This window comes from Saimiri boliviensis, chromosome 9, assembly GCF_048565385.1.
Source record: "Saimiri boliviensis isolate mSaiBol1 chromosome 9, mSaiBol1.pri, whole genome shotgun sequence".
Classification (NCBI taxonomy): domain Eukaryota; kingdom Metazoa; phylum Chordata; class Mammalia; order Primates; family Cebidae; genus Saimiri; species Saimiri boliviensis.
The window spans coordinates 47,393,391-47,403,993 of NC_133457.1; the positions used below are offsets into that span (position 1 = coordinate 47,393,391).

The 10,603-nt window shown below is 38.2% G+C and overlaps 1 protein-coding gene across 1 annotated transcript in view; it reads left to right on the forward strand.

Annotated features, from left to right (window-relative positions):
- Positions 1 to 10,603, forward strand: part of PCOLCE2 (procollagen C-endopeptidase enhancer 2) — a 58,409-nt gene that overhangs the window by 6,017 nt on the left and 41,789 nt on the right. The gene's annotated exons all lie outside the window — the stretch shown is intronic.

The following is a 10,603-nucleotide window of genomic DNA, read 5'->3' on the forward strand; positions in this document are numbered from 1 at the left end:
GCCCCTCACCAAGGGTTTCTGAGCACAGGTTTTAAGAGGCAAGGTGAACAATTCCCCAGGTGATGCTGATGCTCCTGGTCCATACTGTGAGAACCAATAAGTTGGAGTACTGACTCACAGAGATAGAATTCCCTGGAAGAAATGTACTGTTTTAAGATACTGTAAAATGTGGAGGCAAGGCAAACCTTTATAATGGCTGTTATATATGAAATGTGCCTCTAACCTAAATCCATGGCCTTTGTGTAAATTACTGGATAAATCAGTAAACAAAAGACAATCCGATTAAAACGGTAAAAGATCTGAAGAGGCACTTCACAGGACAGAGGTTGCCATGAGCCGAGGTCTCACCATTGTACTCTAGCCTGGGCAATAAGAGTGAGACTCTGTCTAAAAAAAAAAGAAAGAAAAAAAAAATAGACATTAAGAGCAAAGATAAGACCTTGTGAAAGCAACTCATTTCAGGGTTTGACTTTGGCTGCATATGGTGTGGGTGGCTGAGTGAAACCAGCTGAAGCTTTGTTTATAGTAACTGCAAACCAGAGGAAATTTGAAACCTAGATCCTTCTGGGAACTCTCCTTGAACAGGTAAATAGGAAGTTTTGTTTAAAATTGATTCCCAAACTTAAAACCAAATATCACATCTGATGGTCTAAGGCAATTGCTATTATATTATCTAAGTGAAACAGCAATTGGTATGCAGACATCACTGGAAATGATTTTGTTCTTAGATAAAACTGGGCATAGTTTACAAATCTGTTTTTAAAAGGCAATGATATGGCCAAGTGCAATGGCTCACACCTGTAATCCCTGCACTTTAGTAGGTGGCAGAGGCAGAAGGATCACTTGAGCCAAGAGTTCAAGGCTCCTGGAGTGAGCTGTGATCACACCACTGCACTCCAGCCCGGGTGACCTCTTCTCTAAAGTATAATAATAATGATAAAGAAACAAACAAACATAATAAAATGAGGCAATCCATGTGTGTGAGTCTATTGTTAAAAATCATTAGGTTTTTATTATTTATAATTTAAAGGTATGGAAATTAGCCAGTTATTTAAGGTTTCAGTCATTTTATTCTCAGCATAAATCTAGCTTGAGAAAAATCAGCAAACATTGAGCAAAAATTTAGTTTTGGGGTCCACCTAGAATACAACTTTTTATCCCTTTATGAAGAAAATATCAGAAGGTCCAGGTGTGGTGGCTCAGACCTGTAATCCTGAGAATGAGGATCACTTGTAGCAAAGTATTTAAGATCAGAGTTCAAGATCAGCCTGGACAACATAGAGAGACCCTGTCTCTATGCATTTTTTTCTTTTTTAATTAGCCAGGTGTGGTGACACGCACTTGTAGTCCTCACTACTTGGGTGGCTGAGATGAGAGGATCTCTTGAACCCAGGAGTCAGAGGGAACAGTGAACTATGATTGTGCTGCTGTACTCTAGCCTGGGTGACAGAGCAAGACCCTGTCTATGATGATGAAGAAGAAGATGATGATGATAATGTGGGAGGATCAGAGAGTCAAAGACCTTTGACAAAAGTGGAAGGAGAATATGGCAATGGGTAGAGGCAGTTCCATTAAAGCTAAAAGTATGTGGCAAAATTCTCCTTATTTAGCTACTTCATGAAGAAAAAAGCATAAGTTGTCTTACTTAGAAAGTTCTTCAGATTCTCCAGATAATTCAGTATTATCATTTTTATAACGACTTGTTTTTTTCTGTTCAGCTAGAGTGAAATGCTGTCACACATCCCATAGTAATGTTTCAGTCAATGACCACCACATAAATGACAGTGGTCCCATAAGATTACATTGCTATATTTTTATCATACCTTTTCTATGTTTAGATACACAAATATTTACCATTGTTTTCAGTTCCACAGTGTTGAGTACAGGAACATGCTGTACAGGGTCATAGCCTAGGAGCAATAGGCTATACCATATATTCTAGGTGTATGATGGGTTATACCAGAGTGCATTGTGTAAATGCACTCTGTTAGAGTTGCACAACAGAGTCACCTAATGATGCATTTCTCAAAATGTATCTCCATCATTAAGCAACACATGACTGTATACTTCTCATAGAAATCGTGGAACTAAAATAATAGTATATATAGTTTTTAGCATACCTTCAAATATATGGAATCATTTTATTTTATTTGCATTCGATTCTCTGGGGTTGGGGTGACAGACGTTAGAATGACCATTTTGTAAGTGGGGAAACTGAAGTCTAAAGAACGTGTATCTTACCTAATGTCATACTTGCAGATGGTGTGAAAAGGTCAGCACAAAACTTTCTGGCTCAGGGATACCTTTATACTCTCATTCATTAATTTATCAAATAAATATTCACCAAGATTTTTTTAGCACCTCCTATGTAGTAGGAATTGCATTGGACCGTAGGGATAGAAAGACACAGCATAACTTCTGTCTTCAGGGAGTTTATAATCTCGTTAGACAAGAGAATCAGCAATGGTTATGTGTGTAAATTATTATAATGCTCACTGTAAGTAGTTTTAAGTGTTGATAATTTGGAATAAAGCTTATTTTCACTTTTAAAAATTATTGGAGATCTTAAGAGTAGTTAAGATGAAAATAATTATTGCACCCTGCAAAGAGTATGCCCTGTTTTACATGTGTGGTACTCTAAAATTGGATAAATTATTAACTGTGTCCTTTGTAAGGATTGGTTTGACTTCCCAGGGTTATTTTATGTGTGATTGATAATTCCAAAGGTGCCTAATAAACCATTATGAGAAGGCATTTCTGTACCATTGCCTTGAGGGCAATTTTATAACTTACATATGTTAAAGACATCATACTTAATCCATCTTCCAGATGCCTGATTAAATTTATATGGCATTCCTATTTAGATGAAGGAACTAGTAGATTAAAAATGTGATTGGGATTTATGTCTTCCCAATGACTTTTATATGGCTTCATGAGAAGAAAGTCAGCAGTGACAACAAAGAATGTGCCAAAATTGAGACATAGTGATAGTGTAGTAAGATCAGTGCTAGGTGTATAATTTGAGAAAACAAATAGTGAATTTAGGCAGAAACTCAACCTTTAAGTCACTTAATTATACCTAAGGGTATAGCAGAGGGTTCTAAAATTACTGTAACTATTATTTGCCTGGTATAACCACAGCAGGACAGATAGAGAAATGGAATTTTGACTTTAAACACATATTTCCTGGCTTTAAACTCCACATAGGATTTAGAATTATATAGAGACTTAAATTCCAGTCTTAACTATGGGCTTTAAAAAACATACATACACACACACACACACACACACACACACATTGGTTGCACTAGGCTTCATTATTTCAGTTGCCTGAATAGTAATTTAACCTAACTCTTAAGTTAGTATTATTTATATTTAAGAATAGTAAGAATGAGTATAATTAACAGAAAATGTTTGCATATCCAATATGAATGGAATAAGAACGTAATAACTTGGTTTTTTTTGGGGGGGTGGTGGTGTTTATTTTTTAATCTAGAAAGTATAATTTGGAAACTTTACAATTCTTATGGCATATAAGCTGTTCAATTAGATTTCAGCTGCTAAGATACCAGAAAAATTAAAAAGTTGTTCTTACTGCCTTAAATTTTTCTGGGAAGCAAGGCAAATATAAATCCTAAATAAATAAGCAAGTACTGTAGGTGACGTTTTCACCCTGGGGCCTCAGTCCAATATTTCTAAATTGGTTTAGCTTTCTGCCTGCTTTTGAGGGCTTCTGTTGCTTGTTTTTGTTTTCTTTTTCCTTGCTTTTTCACATGGAAATCAAGTCTGCTTTTATTGATTGAAAACTTGATGTTTTATAAATATACTTGTTTGTACTGCTTATATTTTTAGTGCTATGTTCAAGCAGATGCCTTAGAAGAGGTTTAATGAGTAGAAAACAAAATGAGAAAAACATGAAAATGAAATCTTCATGTATATTTTTTTTTCTGAAAGGGATTCTCTTTAATAACATAGTCATACCAAACAAAAATCATTCTTTCCTGAAACATCACTATAAAAATAGAACATAAAGATAACACATTTTTAAAAGCAGTATAAATCAAGAAGACATAGTATAAATAAAACACTTAGAAATGATTTTTCAGAATATATTATTTAAAAAACTGTTGAAATTACTTTTATATTCCTTGGCCACCTCCAGAGTTAAATTTATGATGTGAAATTATGGGCAAATAAGAATTGTATCATAAATTTGAAAATTCCTTAAAATCAATCAGGTTTTGACAGCAAAAGGTAAGGGGCTCATTTATTGGTTGCTTAATGCTGAAGACCAGAGAAACATTTAGAGGGCTCCTAATTTGAAGGATTTCTTTTGGGTTTTTTTTTTTTGAAACAAAGTCTCACTGTGTCGCTCAGGCTGGAGTGCAGTGGCGCAATCTTGGCTCTCTACCTCCTGGGTTCAAGAGATTTTCCTGCTTCAGCCTCCCAAGTAGCTGAGACTACAGGCACCCACCACTACACCCAGCTAATTTTTGTATTTTTAGTAGAGGTGCGGTTTTGCCATGTTGGCCAGGCAGGTCTCGAACTCCTGACCTCAAGTCAGTCTGCCCCGCTCTGTCTCCCAAAGTGGAATTTCTTTCTTTATCCACATTGCTCTGCTTCAAGTCAGGAGAGTGCTTTTGTGTGCTGTCACTGTCCCACATTTCTCATACAGAGAAATATTACATGTATGGATTGTCCTCAACCCTGCAAAAACTATAATCCCCACTCTCAACTTAGACAGTTGTACCTTATGAGTTAACAGCTTTATCAAGGGTGGCAATAGCACTTTGGAGGACTCTTGAATTTCTTACTCTAGGAACTTGGGAGAAAATAAGTGTTTTCCTCAGATACATTATTGGTTGATCATGAGAGTCAGTATGGCAAGTCTTTAGGAAACCAATATAAACATCTCAAAATAAATGGAACACCCACAGAGAAGTGGGGGGTTAGAATTATAACTGCCCAAAGTATAAGCCCTGCCACTAAATATCACCTCTCTTTTACCACCTCACACCCAAGCCGCTCTTTAGTACTGCATATAGTAAAATAGTGTTTTCAAAAATGTGAAGGGAGGGAGAGACTATTTAATCAAAGATGGGCTGTTACATGGACCAGACTAACAAGAAGAAAAGCACAGGGAACCCAGGGGCAATTTTACTCCTGCTAAATGCCCCTACAAATGAATGATAAGGGTTTGATTGCTAGACACAGATCTTCTAAAATCCCTAGGCTGCAGTTGAGCTCCTCCAAAGAAATTGTACTTCATTAATTCATTAAAACTGTAAAGTACCTACCAGCAATCAGGTGCTGGATTGGGCACAAAGACTGCAGTAAGTGAAAAATCACATTCCTGAATGGGGCTAGTGAAGGTAAGGGGACTCTTACTAGTTGGGGAAATGTCCCAGAAACAATGAACGATGCCAGGGTGACAGGGAGCATGGTACAGGGTTGTACATGTGATATTGCTCCATGACTAGAATAATGGGCATTGGAGAGTCATACTGACATAGGTTCAAATGCTTGTTCAGCCATTTAATTTACTAGGTATGTGATTAAGTTTCTGGAACTTTCTGAAGTTAGTATCCAGGATATAATGGTCAAACCTGCCTTGTTAAGGCTGATCTGAAGACTGAAGGAGGCAGTAGATGAAAGGCCTTTGGCACAGTGCTTGGCACAAGCGGGCACTCTATAAATGGTGGTGTTGATTTATTTATTGATTTTTTAACCTCTCTTCCAGGTCTGTAATAAGGAATAGAAGTGTGGTATTTGTGTAGAACTTGTCTACAAGCCAACTGGTTTCAAACTGGATGGTATTCCCTTTAGGGCATGGCGAGTTCCCATTGGAAATACCCATTTCTACTCACTATGTCCTTTCTTCATTTAAAATATGATCTTTCATAAGATCATGGACTTTGTGCACAGAAGTGCTTCCAAGCCCTCCCTACTTCACCCAGCCACCGCCCGAGAGCATTTCTTAACCATTAAAACTAGGGTGTTTCAAAGTAGAGAAAAGATTGTCAGTTAAAAATTGCAAATAATTTTCTCTGTTTACAGATGGAGACTTTAATTTACCTTTGGAGTCCCAAATTATCAGAACAGGCCCCACTAATTATACAAGTTAAATAAAGAATGTATTCATTTATTCCTAATAGAGACACAACATGATATGGTGGTTACGAGTGTATTTTCTAAGAGTGTAGTTTCTGGAGCCAGATAGCCTGATTCAAATACCAGATCCACTATTGTGCTGGTGAGTTGCCAGAGATGACCTCCCCACTCACCACACCTCCTGGTATTCATGCCTTTTTCTGGTGTCTCCCAGCATTAAATCTGGGCTTGCCCTTGAAACAAATTGGAAGGAGCAGAGGTGACATTGCATGACTTCTGGGGCAAGGGCATAAGAAGCTGTCATATAAGGACCACCATGCTGTGAGAAACCCTAACATAGCCATGTAGAGAGGCTTTGTAGAGAGGTGGAGGCCCAGAAAACCCCTAGTAGTTCCATTCCTACTACTCAGCTGAGGTGCCAGACATGTAAATGAAGTCATTTTGAAGGGCTAGTCCAGTGAGCATTCAGATGACTCAAGCCCCAGCTCCTAACTAATAGTAAATGCATGAAAGAATTCAAGCCAGAACCATCCAGCTGAGATCAGTGACTCACAGAGCTATAATAAATAAGAGTACATTATTGTTTTAAGCCACTGAATTTCAGGGTGGTTTCTTCTGCAGCAGCAGATTACCTTAACAATTACTTATGAGCTGTATGACTTTGGGCTTGTTACTTAATTTCCCTGTGCCTCAGTTTCCTCATCGTATAATGTGGATAATAATACTCCTTACCTCATAGGATTGCTCTGGGACTTAAATTAGTTATTATGTATTATGTGTACAGCATTAAGAACAGTGGCTCGCACATGGTAAATACTCAAAAATATTATTTCTTCATGAAATACTATATTTATTGAACACTTATATGGCATAGCCTGTTTCATAGCCTGGGCACACAGTGAGAAGGTTCCTGCACTAATGGTGCTTACATTCTAGAAGCAGGAGAGAAACCGTAACATAGGATGATAATGTAAGAGTGACACTGATGAGGTGACACTTGAGAGGAAACCTGGATGATGCAAAGAATCTACCCACTGACAGATCTTGGAGACACTGTGAGGTCACCACTCCTCTGGGTGTAATGACTTATTATGTGGCAGTAGACAGTATCTCTGAGGCTTCTTGTCCATCATAACTAAAGTACAAAATGTCTCCTGGATGTTTATGAGTGGAAAGGCCTTGCTCATGGATTAAGGTTGGCTCCTGTGGTGAGGGTGGTAGGTTTGGTTTGCTTCTTGGCTTCTTTATGTTTGGTTTCTTTGGTTTTTGACTTTGAAAGATGCTTTGAGGATGTGGAGGTGGGAGGAGGGAGCTAACGGGTCTGTTTTTATGAGTAACATTGCCTTGGGTTCTGGGTGACACACTGTAGAGTTGGGAGGAAGCTGTTTTCATCATCTCCATTCACAACTCTGAAACCTTTGTTGGGGGGAATCTTAAGAACATCAAGAAAGAGCACCCTTGAAACAGATAGAGATTTCCTCTTCATGGGTCCGTTCAGGGTACTTCCATCAGCAGGCACATTTCATTTATACGTTCGTCTGTTGATTGACACTTGGGTGTGCTTCTACCTTTTGGCTATTTTTGACCATTTTGAACCATGCAGTGCTTTCAGTTCCTTTGCGTGTATAGTCAGGAGTGGAACTGCTGGATCACATGACAATTTAGGTTTTAAGGAATCACCAAACTGTTTTCCAGAAGTAAAAGAGAAAAAACCTGGTGAACACTATTACCAGGAAGCCACGCTGCTTTGTAGGCCAATGTAGATGTCCCCTGGAGTTGTCCCAAACAACTGGCATTTAGAAGAGGATGCTGGCACAGTCATCAGCTGCTAGGAACTTGAGCCATTGTACTTTAGTGGTTACAACTTATGTATTGTTTAATAAGATATATATATTTGTGGTTAAATATTTTTTTAAACAAGGGGATCATCAGGAGCCAAGCAGCTACTCCAAGAGATGCCCAATATGCTCGTTTTCATTATGATGTTATAATTTTAATGAACTTATTTTATTTCCCCATAAATCTCAGATATATGAAAATTTGTTTCTGTAAATCTTAGCTATGCATATATTGTTTTATTATTCCCTATTGATCTCAAGCATATACATCTGTAAATAACAAAATTATATTTCTTAGAATAGAAATAAATCACAGAATTATGAAGTCAGAAGGGAATTATTAGACTGTCTTCCTAACTACCTCTCTGTACCCCAGTACCCACCGGTTATCCACTTCCTCTGTGTTCCCATAGCATTTGGGGGTATCTTTATTGGAGCACTGATCACCCTGTATTATAATCGTGTTTCTTAATCTGCCTTTCCTACTAAACTATAAAGCTCTTGAGGACAAAGCCCTTGTTTTAGTTGTCTATTTTTCTGGTAGCTAACATAGTGGTTGACACATGCAATAGTAGGTGAATGAAAGAATGAATTGATGAATCAATTAATAGCTCTGTCCACCTGCTTCTGGGCAGAACAGCACAGAAATAAGAAATCTCTGAGGAAAAGTATCAATTTGTTTTCCCATATTTCTGGAGAATGGAGATGTATTAGTCATTTTCACACTGCTAGAAAAAACTACCTGAGACTAGGTAATTTATAAAGAAAAGAGGTTTAATTGACTCACAGTTCTTCATGGCTGGGAAGTCCTCAGGAAGCTTACGATTATGGTGTAAGGGGAAGGAGAAGAAGCAAGGCACAACTTTCATGGTGGGAGAGTGACGGGGACTGCCACATTTAAAAGCATCAGCTCTCATGAGAACTCATTCACTATCAGGAGCACAGCATGAGGAAAACCCGCCCCAATGATCCAGTAACCTCCCACCAGGCTCCTCCCACAATAGGATTACAGTTTGAGATGAGATTTGGGTGGGGACACAGAGCCAGACCATATCAGGAGACTTCTAAGTTTTTGTACTCTGTAGAAATCTGCATTTGAAAGAGATGTTCTTTTCCTGTGTCCTCCCCTGCTGTGTCTCTAGTTGTGTTCCACCCCACAAGTGTGTCATTATCTGTCGCCATATGATTGTGTTGAGTGACCATCAGTCAGTCAGTGTACCAACATTGGTGACATGGACAAAGCAGTAGGCCATTTGGATTTATTGTTGGTTTCTGAATACTCACTTTCCAGTATAGGTGAACATTCCAGATGCATCATTAACTGAAGCTCTATGTACTTTCTCTATTTACATCCACTAGTCAGTTAAAATATAAATGTGTGTTATGCTTCTTGTAGATGCAAGAGTATAATGTTAGTTATATTATAGCTTCAATATTAATTTTAACTTTGGTAATACATGTCTAAAACCATTTTGGGTTGAACTTGCAAATCATCAAATAAGGATATAGATTAACAGTTAATATGAATTAAGAAAGTATATTATATCAGGTTGTTAACTTTAAGAAAAACATATTCTTTTTTTTTTTTTTTTTTTTTTGCCGAGATGGAGTTTCACTTTTGTCTCCCAGGCAGGAGTGCAATGATTCGATCTCAGCTCCCTACAACCTCCACCTCTCGGGTTCAAGTGATTCTCCTGTCTCAGCCTCCCGAGTAGCTGAGATTGCAGGTGCCCACCACCACACTTGGCTAATTTTTGTATTTTTAGTAGAGGTGAGGCTTCACCATATTGGCCAGGCTAGTCTTGAACTCCCGACCTCAGGATGATCCCACCACCTTGGCCTCCCAAAGTGCTGGAATAATAGGTGTGAGCCACCACACCGGGCAAACATTTTCATTTAGTCAACAAGTGCTTATGAAAACATAAGTAATATAAGGTTGAATGATAGAGATGAGATTATATCATAATTCTAACATTTATAGAATTGAATGTTGGACCAATATTTGTAACATTAAATAAAATTACCTTCAATATTGTATTTCAGTTTTCAATGTTTCTTTCCATGTAGGTCATAAATCTTATGGGGGAAAGTAAAAGCACTTTCTTGGGGGGATTTCTTTATATCTTCTGAGGGTGAATTAATAGTAACTCTTGTCATCCTTTTGATGATGATTCTTGACTCTGACTAAATTGTAATTTTCATGCTTGCCCAAGATATGTATTCAGTGATCTTGGAGTAAATGTATGAGGGAAATGGGCACTGTAGCTTTGTGATGCGAAGCCATGTAACAGGAGGCAAGATTTTTCCCATAGGGATTATTTTGTGAGCTATGTGAAGACAGAAGGTGGAACACCTGTTATGGAGGCAACAAGGAAGGATGTCGGAATGGGGATCAATGAGATTAGTTTATTCGATTTATACAACAAATACTTACTGAGCATGGACTGTTCTAGGCATATGGGATATGTCAGTGAGCCAAACAGAGACTCTTGCCCTTGAGGAGCTTTACATGCCTGGGATTTTCTAGGAGCAGCAGAGAGTCCTGTGGAGTGAATAAGCAGGAAGGTTGTAGAAGCTGAGGACATTGAGGAGGAAGTGGGGTAGATCCTGAAGAGCCCAGTGGGCCATCATGGTTGAAGTGGAAAGCCTATCAA